Here is a 13,205-nt window from a genome sequence, read left to right as displayed (position 1 = left end):
CCCATGTCCCGGAGGGGGTCACACAGCACATGTCCCATGTCCCTGAGGGGGTCACACAGCACATGTCCCATTTCCCGGAGGACACTTCACACAGCACATGTCCCATCTCCCGGAGGGGCTCACACAGCACATGTCCCATCTCCCGGAGGTGCTCACACAGCACATGTCCCATCTCCCAGACGACCCTCACATAACACATGTCCAATCTCCCGGAGGACCCTCACACAGCACATGTCCCATCGCCCAGAGGACCCTCACGCAGTGCATGTCCCATCTCCCAGAGGACCCTCACACAACACATGTCCCATCTCCCGGAGGACCCTCACACACCACATGTCCCATCTCCCGGAGAGGCTCACACAGCACATATCCCCTCTCCTGGAGGGGCTCCCACAGTCCATGTCCTATCTCCTGGAGGGGCTCACTCAGCACATGTCCCAGCTCCCGGAGGGCCTCACACAGCACATGTCTCATCTCCCGGAAAACCCTCCCACAGCACTAGTCCCATCTCCCGGAGGACCCTCGCATAGCACATGTCCCAGCTCCTGGAGGGGCTCACTCAGCACATGTCCCAGCTCCCGGAGGGGCTCACACAGCACATGTCCCATCTCCCGGAGGGGCTCACACAGCACAAGTCCCATGTCCCGGAGGGGGTCACACAGCACATGTCCCATGTCCCGGAGGGGGTCACACAGCACATGTCCCATCTCCCGGAGGACACTTCACACAGCACATATCCCATCTCCCGGAGGGGCTCACACAGCACATGTCCCATCTCCCGGAGGTGCTCACACAGCACATGTCCCATCTCCCAGACGACCCTCACATAACACATGTCCAATCTCTCGGAGGACCCTCACACAGCACATGTCCCATCGCCCAGAGGACCCTCACGCAGTACATGTCCCATCTCCCAGAGGACCCTCACACAACACATGTCCCATCTCCCGGAGGACCCTCACACACCACATGTCCCATCTCCCGGAGATGCTCACACAGCACATGTCCCATCTCCCAGACGACCCTCACATAACACATGTCCAATCTCCCGGAGGTCCCACACACAGCACATGTCCCAACTCCCGGAGGACGCTCACAGAGCACATGTCCCATCTCCCAGAAGACCCTCACACAACACATGTCCCATCTCCCGGAGGACACTCACACAGCACATGTCCCATATCCGGGAGGGGCTCACACAGCACATGTCCCCTCTCCTGGAGGGGCTCACACAGTCCATGTCCTATCTCCCGGAGTGGCTCACTCAGCACATGTCCCATCTCCCGGAGGGGCTCACACAGCACAAGTCCCATGTCCCGGAGGGGGTCACACAGCACATGTCCCATGTCCCGGAGGGGGTCACACAGCACATGTCCCATCTCCCGGAGGACACTTCACACAGCACATGTCCCATCTCCCGGAGGGGCTCACACAGCACATGTCCCATCTCCCGGAGGTGCTCACACAGCACATGTCCCACCTCCCAGACGACCCTCACACAGCACATGTCCCATCTCCCAGAGGACGCTCACGCAGTACATGTCCCATCTCCCAGAGGACCCTCACACAACACATGTCCCATCTCCCGGAGGACCCTCACACACCACATGTCCCATCTCCCGGAGAGGCTCACACAGCACATGTCCCATCTCCTGGAAGACCCTCACACAGCACATGTCCCATCTCCTAGAGGTCCCTCACACAGCACATGTCCCATCTCCCGGAGGACGCTCACACAGCACATGTCCCATCTCCCAGAAGACCCTCACACAACACATGTCCCATCTCCCGGAGGACACTCACACAGCACATGTCCCATATCCGGGAGGGGCTCACACAGCACATGTCCCATCTCCCGGAGAACCCTCACACAGCACCTGTCCCATCTCCCGGAGAACCCTCACACAGCACATGTCCCATCTCCCAGCGGTCGCTCATACAGGATATGTACCCATCTCCCGGAGGACCCTCACACAGCACATGTTCCATCTCCCGGAGGTGCTCACACAGCACATGTCCCATCTCCCAGAGGACCCTCTCGCAGCACATGTTCCATCTCCCAGAGGACCCTCACACAACACATGTCCCTTCTCCCGGAGTGGCTCACACAGCACATGTCCCATCTCCCGGAGGACCCTCACACAGCACATGTCCCATCTCCCAGAGGACCCTCACACAGTAAATGTCCCATCTCTCGGAGGACCCTCACACAGCACATGTCCCATCTCCCGGAGGACCCTCACACAGTGAATGTCCCATCTCCCAGAGGACCCTCACACAACACATGTCCTATCTCCCGGAGGACACTCACACAGCACATATCCCATATCCGGGAGTGGCTCACACACCACATGTCCCCTCTCCTGGAGGGGCTCACACAGTCCATGTCCTATCTCCCGGAGTGGCTCACACAGCACATGTCCCATCTCCCGGAGGGGCTCACACAGCACAAGTCCCATGTCCCAGAGGGGGTCACAAAGCACATGCCCCATCTCCTGGAGGCCCCTCCCACAGCACATGTCCCATCTCCCGGAGGACCCTGACACAGCACATGTCCCATCTCCCGGAGGGCTGACACAGCACATGTCCGATCTCCTGGAGGCCACTCCCACAGCACATGTCCCATCTCCCGGATGACCCTCACACAGCACATGTCCCAACTCCCGGAGGACCCTCACACAGCACATGTCCCATCTACTGGAGGACCCTCACACAGCGCCTGTCCCATCTCCCGGAGGACCCTCACACACCACATGTCCCATATCCCGGAGTGGCTCACACAGAACATGTCCCATCTCCCGGAGGACCCTCACACAGCACATGTCCCATCTCCCAGAGGACCCTCACACAGCTCATGTCCCATCTCCCGGAGGACCCTCACACAGCACATGTCCCATCTCCCGGAGGACCCTCACACAGCACATGTCCCATCTCCCAGAGGACCTTCACACAACACATGTCCCATCTTCCGGTGGACACTCACACAGCACATGTCCCATATCCGGGAGGAGCTCACACAGCACATGTCCCCTCTCCTGGAGGGGCTCACACAGCACAAGTCCCATGTCCCAGAGGGGGTCACAAAGCACATGCCCCATCTCCTGGAGGCCCCTCCCACAGCACATGTCCCATCTCCCGGAGGACCCTTATACAGCACATGTCCCATCTCCCGGAGGGGCTGACACAGCACATGTCCTATCTCCCGGAGTGGTTCACACAGCACATGTCTCATCTCCCGGGGAACCCTCCCACAGCACAAGTCCCATCTCCCGGAGGACCCTTGCATAGCACATGTCCCATCTCCTGGATGGGCTCACTCAGCACATGTCCCAGCTCCCGGAGGGGCTCACACAGCACATGTCCCATCTCCCGGAGGGGCTCACACAGCACATGTCTCATCTCCCGGAGGACACTTCACACAGCACATGTCCCATCTCCCGGAGGACACTTCACACAGCACATGTCCCATCTCCCGGAGGGGCTCACACAGCACATGTCCCATCTCCCGGAGGGGGTCACAAAGCACATGCCCCATCTCCTGGAGGGCCCTCCCACAGCACATGTCCCATCTCTCGGAGGAACCTTACACAGCACATGTCCCATCTCCCGGAGGGGCTGACACAGCACATGTCTGATCTCCTGGAGGCCACTCCCACAGCACATGTCCCATGTCCCGGAGGGGGTCACACAGCACATGTCCCATCTCCCGGAGGGGCTCACACAGCACATGTCCCATTTCCCGGAGGGGGTCACACAGCACATGTCCCATCTCCCGGAGGGGCTCACACAGCACATGTCCCATTACCCGGAGGGGCTCACACAGCACATGTCCCATGTCCCGGAGGGGGTCACACAGCACATGTCCCATCTTCCGGAGGACACTTCACACAGCACATGTCCCATCTCCCGGAGGGGCTCACACAGCACATGTCCCATCTCCCGGAGGTGCTCACACAGCACCTGTCCCATCTCCCAGACGACCCTCACATAACACATGTCCAATCTCCCGGAGGACCCTCACACAGCACATGTCCCATCGCCCAGAGGACCCTCACGCAGTGCATGTCCCATCTCCCAGAGGACCCTCACACAACACATGTCCCATCTCCCGGAGGACCCTCACACACCACATGTCCCATCTCCCGGAGAGGCTCACACAGCACATGTCGCATCTCCCGGAGGACCCTCACACAGCACATGTCCCATCTCCCAGAGGACCCTCACACAGTAAATGTCCCATCTCTCAGAGGACCCTCACAGAGCACATGTCCCATCTCCCGGAGGATCCTCACACAGCACATGTCCCATCTCCCAGAGGACCCTCACACAACACATGTCCCATCTCCCGGAGGACACTCAAACAGCACATCTCCCATATCCGGGAGGGGCTCACACAGCACAATCCCCTCTCCTGGAGGGGCTCCCACGGTCCATGTCCTATCTCCTGGAGGGGCTCACTCAGCATATGTCCCAGCTCCCGGAGGGGCTCACACTGCACATGTCCCATCTCCCGGAGGGGCTCACACAGCACATGTCCCATGTCCCGGAGGGGGTCACACATCACATGTCCCATCTCCCGGACGACACTTCACACAGCACATGTCCCATCTCCCGGAGCGGCTCATCCAGCACATGTCCCATCTCCCGGAGGGGCTCACACAGCACATGTCCCATGTCCTGGAAGACCCTCACACAGCACATGTCCCATCTCCTAGAGGTCCCTCACACAGCACATGTCCCATCTCCCGGAGGACGCTCACACAGCACATGTCCCATCTCCCAGAAGACCCTCACACAACACATGTCCCATCTCCCGGAGGACACTCACACAGCACATGTCCCATATCCTGGAAGACCCTCACACAGCACATGTCCCATCTCCTAGAGGTCCCTCACACAGCACATGTCCCATCTCCCGGAGGACGCTCACACAGCACATGTCCCATCTCCCAGAAGACCCTCACACAACACATGTCCCATCTCCCGGAGGACATTCACACAGCACATGTCCCATATCCGGGAGGGGCTGACACAGCACATGTCCCCTCTCCTGGAGGGGCTCACACAGTCCATGTCCTATCTCCCGGAGTGGCTCACACAGCACATGTCCCATCTCCCGGAGGACCCTCACACAGCACATGTCCCATCTCCCAGAGGGGCTCACACAGCACGAGTCCCATCTCCCGGAGGGGCTCACACAGCACATGTCCCATATCCCGGAGGGGCTCACACAACACATGTCCCATCTCCCAGAGGACCTTCACACAGTATACGTCCCATCTCCCAGAAGACCCTCACACAACACATGTCCCATCTCCCCGAGGACCCTCACACAACACATGTCCCATCTCCCAGAGGACCTTCACACAGTACATGTCCCATCTCCCAGAAGACCCTCACACAACACATGTCCCATCTCCCCGAGAGGCTCACACAACACATGTCCCATCTCCCGGAGGACCCTCACACACCACATGTCCCATCTCCCGGAGATGCTCACACAGCTCATGTCCCATCTCCCGGAGGACCCTCACACAGCACATGTCCCATCTCCCGGAGGACCCTCACACAGCACATGTCCCATCTCCCAGAGGACCTTCACACAGCACATGTCCCATCTCCCGGTGGACACTCACACAGCACATGTCCCATATCCGGGAGGGGCTCACACAGCACATGTCCCCTCTCCTGGATTGGATCCCACAGTCCATGTCCTATCTCCCGGAGTGGCTCACAAGAACATGTCTCATCTCCCGGGGAACCATTCCACAGCACAAGTCCCATCTCCCGGAGGACGCTCGCATTGCACATGTCCCATCTCCTGGAGGGGCTCACTCAGCACATGTCCCATTTCCCGGAGGGGCTCACACAGCACAAGTCTCATCTCCCGGGGAACCCTCCCACAGCACAAGTCCCATCTCCCGGAGGACCCTCGCATAGCACATGTCCCAGCTCCTGGAGGGGCTCACTCAGCACATGTCCCAGCTCCCGGAGGGGCTCACACAGCACATGTCCCATCTCCCGGAGGGGCTCACACATCACATGTCCCATCTCCCGGAGGACCCTCACACAGTAAATGTCCCATCTCCCAGAGGACTCTCACACAACACATGTCCCATCTCCCGGAGGACCCTCACACAGCACCTGTCCCATCTCCCGGAGGACCCTCACACAGCACATGTCCCATCTCCCGGCGGACCCACACACAGCACATGTTCCATCTCCCGGAGGTGCTCACACAGCACATGTCCCCTTTCCCAGACGACCCTCACACAACACATGTCCCATCTCCCGGAGGACCCTCACACAGCACATTTCCCATCTCCCAGAGGACCCTCACGCAGTACATGTTCCATCTCCCAGAGGACCCTCACGCAGTACATATTCCATCTCCCGGAGGACCCTCACACAGTAAATGTCCCATCTCCCGGGGAACCCTCCCACAGCACAAGTCCCATCTCCCGGAGGACCCTCGCATAGCACATGTCCCAGCTCCTGGAGGGGCTCACTCAGCACATGTCCCATCTCCCGGAGGACCCTCACACAGCACATGTCCCATCTCCCGGAGGGGCTCACACATCACATGTCCCATCTCCCGGAGGACCCTCACACAGTAAATGTCCCATCTCCCAGAGGACTCTCACACAACACATGTCCCATCTCCCGGAGGACCCTCACACAGCACCTGTCCCATCTCCCGGAGGACCCTCACACAGCACATGTCCCATCTCCCGGCGGACCCACACACAGGATATGTACCCATCTCCCGGAGGACCCTCACACAGCACATGTTCCATCTCCCGGAGGTGCTCACACAGCACATGTCCCCTTTCCCAGACGACCCTCACACAACACATGTCCCATCTCCCGGAGGACCCTCACACAGCACATTTCCCATCTCCCAGAGGACCCTCACGCAGTACATGTTCCATCTCCCAGAGGACCCTCACGCAGTACATATTCCATCTCCCGGAGGACCCTCACACAGTAAATGTCCCATCTCCCAGAGGACCCACACACAACACATGTCCCATCTCCCGGAGGACACTCACACAGCACATATCCCATGTCCGGGAGTGGCTCACACAGCACATGTCCCCTCTCCTGGAGGGGCTCACACAGTCCATGTCCGATCTCCCGGAGTGGCTCACACAGCACATGTCCCATCTCCCAGAGGGGCTCACACAGCACAAGTCCCATGTCCCAGAGGGGGTCACAAAGCACATGCCCCATCTCCTGGAGGCCCCTCCCACAACACATGTCCCATCTCCCGGAGGACCCTTACACAGCACATGTCCCATCTCCCGGAGGGGCTGACACAGCTCATGTCCGATCTCCTGGAGGCCACTCCCAAAGCACATGTCCCATCTCCCAGAGGACCCTCACACAGTACATGTCCCATCTCCCGGAGGGGCTGACACAGCACATGTCCCATCTCCCGGCGGACCCACACACAGGATATGTACCCATCTCCCGGAGGACCCTCACACAGCACATGTTCCATCTCCCGGAGGTGCTCACACAGCACATGTCCCCTTTCCCAGACGACCCTCACACAACACATGTCCCATCTCCCGGAGGACCCTCACACAGCACATTTCCCATCTCCCAGAGGACCCTCACGCAGTACATGTTCCATCTCCCAGAGGACCCTCACGCAGTACATATTCCATCTCCCGGAGGACCCTCACACAGTAAATGTCCCATTTCCCAGAGGACCCACACACAACACATGTCCCATCTCCCGAAGGACACTCACACAGCACATATCCCATGTCCGGGAGTGGCTCACACAGCACATGTCCCCTCTCCTGGAGGGGCTCACACAGTCCATGTCCGATCTCCCGGAGTGGCTCACACAGCACATGTCCCATCTCCCGGAGGGGCTCACACAGCACAAGTCCCATGTCCCAGAGGGGGTCACAAAGCACATGCCCCATCTCCTGGAGGCCCCTCCCACAGCACATGTCCCATCTCCCGGAGGACCCTTACACAGCACATGTCCCATCTCCCGGAGGGTTGACACAGCACATGTCCGATCTCCTGGAGGCCACTCCCACAGCACATGTCCCATCTCCCGGATGACCCTCACACAGCACATGTCCAATCTCCCGGAGGACCCTCACACAGCACATGTCCCATCTACTGGAGGACCCTCACACAGCGCCTGTCCCATCTCCCGGAGGACCCTCACACACCACATGTCCCATATCCCGGAGTGGCTCACACAGAACATGTCCCATCTCCCGGAGGACCCTCACACAGCACATGTCCCATCTCCCAGAGGACCCTCACACAGCTCATGTCCCATCTCCCGGAGGACCCTCACACAGCACATGTCCCATCTCCCGGAGGACCCTCACACAGCACATGTCCCATCTCCCAGAGGACCTTCACACAACACATGTCCCATCTTCCGGTGGACACTCACACAGCACATGTCCCATATCCGGGAGGAGCTCACACAGCACATGTCCCCTCTCCTTGAGGGGCTCACACAGCACAAGTCCCATGTCCCAGAGGGGGTCACAAAGCACATGCCCCATCTCCTGGAGGCCCCTCCCACAGCACATGTCCCATCTCCCGGAGGACCCTTACACAGCACATGTCCCATCTCCCGGAGGGGCTGACACAGCACATGTCCTATCTCCCGGAGTGGTTCACACAGCACATGTCTCATCTCCCGGGGAACCCTCCCACAGCACAAGTCCCATCTCCCGGAGGACCCTCGCATAGCACATGTCCCAGCTCCTGGAGGGGCTCACTCAGCACATGTCCCAGCTCCCGGAGGGGCTCACACAGCACATGTCCCATCTCCCGGAGGGGCTCACACATCACATGTCCCATCTCCCGGAGGACCCTCACACAGTAAATGTCCCATCTCCCAGAGGACTCGCACACAACACATGTCCCATCTCCCGGAGGACCCTCACACAGCACCTGTCCCATCTCCCGGAGGACCCTCACACAGCACATGTCCCATCTCCCGGCGGACCCACACACAGGATATGTACCCATCTCCCGGAGGACCCTCACACAGCACATGTTCCATCTCCCGGAGGTGCTCACACAGCACATGTCCCCTTTCCCAGACGACCCTCACACAACACATGTCCCATCTCCCGGAGGACCCTCACACAGCACATTTCCCATCTCCCAGAGGACCCTCACGCAGTACATGTTCCATCTCCCAGAGGACCCTCACGCAGTACATATTCCATCTCCCGGAGGACCCTCACACAGTAAATGTCCCATCTCCCAGAGGACCCACACACAACACATGTCCCATCTCCCGGAGGACACTCACACAGCACATATCCCATGTCCGGGAGTGGCTCACACAGCACATGTCCCCTCTCCTGGAGGGGCTCACACAGTCCATGTCCGATCTCCCGGAGTGGCTCACACAGCACATGTCCCATCTCCCGGAGGGGCTCACACAGCACAAGTCCCATGTCCCAGAGGGGGTCACAAAGCACATGCCCCATCTCCTGGAGGCCCCTCCCACAACACATGTCCCATCTCCCGGAGGACCCTTACACAGCACATGTCCCATCTCCCGGAGGGGCTGACACAGCTCATGTCCGATCTCCTGGAGGCCACTCCCACAGCACATGTCCCATCTCCCAGAGGACCCTCACACAGTACATGTCCCATCTCCCGGAACGGCTCACACAGCACATGTCCCATCTCCCGGATGACCCTCACACAGCACATGTCCCATCTCCCGGAGGACCCTCACACAGCACATGTCCCATCTACTGGAGGACCCTCACACAGCACCTGTCCCATCTCCCGGAGGACCCTCACACACCACATGTCCCATCTCCCAGAGGACCCTCACGCAGTACATGTCCCATCTCCCGGAGGACTCTTACACAGCACATTTCCCATCTCCCAGAGGACCCTCAAGCAGTACATGTTCCATCTCCCAGAGGACCCTCACACAACACATGTCCCATCTCCTGGAGGGCCCTCACACACCACATGTCCCATCACCCGGAGAGGCTCACACAGCACATGTCCCATCTACTGGAGGACCCTCACACAGCACCTGTACCATCTCCCAGAGGACCCTCACACAGCACATGTTCCATCTCCCGGAGGTGCTCACACAGCACATGTCCCATCTCCCAGAGGACCCTCACGCAGCACATGTCCCATCTCCCAAAGGACGCTCACACAACATATGTCCCTTCTCCCGGAGTGGCTCACACATCCCATGTCCCATCTCCCGGAGGACCCTCACACAGTAAATGTCCCATCTCCCAGAGGACTCTCACACAACACATGTCCCATCTCCCGGAGGACACTCACACAGCACATGTCCCATATCCGGGAGTGGCTCACACAGCACATGTCCCCTCTCCTGGAGGGGCTCACACTGTCCATGTCCGATCTCCCGGAGTGGCTCACACAGCACATGTCCCATCTCACGGAGGGGCTCACACAGCACAAGTCCCATGTCCCAGGGGGGGTCACAAACCACATGCCCCATCTCCTGGAGGCCCCTCCCACAGCACATGTCCCATCTCCCGGAGGACCCTTACACAGCACATGTCCCATCTCCCGGAACGGCTGACACAGCACATGTCCGATCTCCTGGAGGCCACTCCCACAGCACATGTCCCATCTCCCGGAGGACCCTCACACAGTACATGTTCCATCTCCCAGAGGACCCTCACGCAGTACATATTCCATCTCCCGGAGGACCCTCACACAGTAAATGTCCCATCTCCCAGAGGACCCACACACAACACATGTCCCATCTCCCGGAGGACACTCACACAGCACATATCCCATGTCCGGGAGTGGCTCACACAGCACATGTCCCCTCTCCTGGAGGGGCTCACACAGTCCATGTCCGATCTCCCGGAGTGGCTCACACAGCACATGTCCCATCTCCCAGAGGGGCTCACACAGCACAAGTCCCATGTCCCAGAGGGGGTCACAAAGCACATGCCCCATCTCCTGGAGGCCCCTCCCACAACACATGTCCCATCTCCCGGAGGACCCTTACACAGCACATGTCCCATCTCCCGGAGGGGCTGACACAGCTCATGTCCGATCTCCTGGAGGCCACTCCCAAAGCACATGTCCCATCTCCCAGAGGACCCTCACACAGTACATGTCCCATCTCCCGGAGGGGCTGACACAGCACATGTCCCATCTCCCGGCGGACCCACACACAGGATATGTACCCATCTCCCGGAGGACCCTCACACAGCACATGTTCCATCTCCCGGAGGTGCTCACACAGCACATGTCCCCTTTCCCAGACGACCCTCACACAACACATGTCCCATCTCCCGGAGGACCCTCACACAGCACATTTCCCATCTCCCAGAGGACCCTCACGCAGTACATGTTCCATCTCCCAGAGGACCCTCACGCAGTACATATTCCATCTCCCGGAGGACCCTCACACAGTAAATGTCCCATTTCCCAGAGGACCCACACACAACACATGTCCCATCTCCCGAAGGACACTCACACAGCACATATCCCATGTCCGGGAGTGGCTCACACAGCACATGTCCCCTCTCCTGGAGGGGCTCACACAGTCCATGTCCGATCTCCCGGAGTGGCTCACACAGCACATGTCCCATCTCCCGGAGGGGCTCACACAGCACAAGTCCCATGTCCCAGAGGGGGTCACAAAGCACATGCCCCATCTCCTGGAGGCCCCTCCCACAGCACATGTCCCATCTCCCGGAGGACCCTTACACAGCACATGTCCCATCTCCCGGAGGGTTGACACAGCACATGTCCGATCTCCTGGAGGCCACTCCCACAGCACATGTCCCATCTCCCGGATGACCCTCACACAGCACATGTCCAATCTCCCGGAGGACCCTCACACAGCACATGTCCCATCTACTGGAGGACCCTCACACAGCGCCTGTCCCATCTCCCGGAGGACCCTCACACACCACATGTCCCATATCCCGGAGTGGCTCACACAGAACATGTCCCATCTCCCGGAGGACCCTCACACAGCACATGTCCCATCTCCCAGAGGACCCTCACACAGCTCATGTCCCATCTCCCGGAGGACCCTCACACAGCACATGTCCCATCTCCCGGAGGACCCTCACACAGCACATGTCCCATCTCCCAGAGGACCTTCACACAACACATGTCCCATCTTCCGGTGGACACTCACACAGCACATGTCCCATATCCGGGAGGAGCTCACACAGCACATGTCCCCTCTCCTTGAGGGGCTCACACAGCACAAGTCCCATGTCCCAGAGGGGGTCACAAAGCACATGCCCCATCTCCTGGAGGCCCCTCCCACAGCACATGTCCCATCTCCCGGAGGACCCTTACACAGCACATGTCCCATCTCCCGGAGGGGCTGACACAGCACATGTCCTATCTCCCGGAGTGGTTCACACAGCACATGTCTCATCTCCCGGGGAACCCTCCCACAGCACAAGTCCCATCTCCCGGAGGACCCTCGCATAGCACATGTCCCAGCTCCTGGAGGGGCTCACTCAGCACATGTCCCAGCTCCCGGAGGGGCTCACACAGCACATGTCCCATCTCCCGGAGGGGCTCACACATCACATGTCCCATCTCCCGGAGGACCCTCACACAGTAAATGTCCCATCTCCCAGAGGACTCGCACACAACACATGTCCCATCTCCCGGAGGACCCTCACACAGCACCTGTCCCATCTCCCGGAGGACCCTCACACAGCACATGTCCCATCTCCCGGCGGACCCACACACAGGATATGTACCCATCTCCCGGAGGACCCTCACACAGCACATGTTCCATCTCCCGGAGGTGCTCACACAGCACATGTCCCCTTTCCCAGACGACCCTCACACAACACATGTCCCATCTCCCGGAGGACCCTCACACAGCACATTTCCCATCTCCCAGAGGACCCTCACGCAGTACATGTTCCATCTCCCAGAGGACCCTCACGCAGTACATATTCCATCTCCCGGAGGACCCTCACACAGTAAATGTCCCATCTCCCAGAGGACCCACACACAACACATGTCCCATCTCCCGGAGGACACTCACACAGCACATATCCCATGTCCGGGAGTGGCTCACACAGCACATGTCCCCTCTCCTGGAGGGGCTCACACAGTCCATGTCCGATCTCCCGGAGTGGCTCACACAGCACATGTCCCATCTCCCGGAGGGGCTCACACAGCACAAGTCCCATGTCCCAGAGGGGGTC

This window comes from Pristiophorus japonicus, unplaced genomic scaffold (assembly GCF_044704955.1).
Source record: "Pristiophorus japonicus isolate sPriJap1 unplaced genomic scaffold, sPriJap1.hap1 HAP1_SCAFFOLD_436, whole genome shotgun sequence".
Classification (NCBI taxonomy): Eukaryota; Metazoa; Chordata; class Chondrichthyes; family Pristiophoridae; genus Pristiophorus; species Pristiophorus japonicus.
This window is presented reverse-complemented; position numbering follows the sequence as displayed.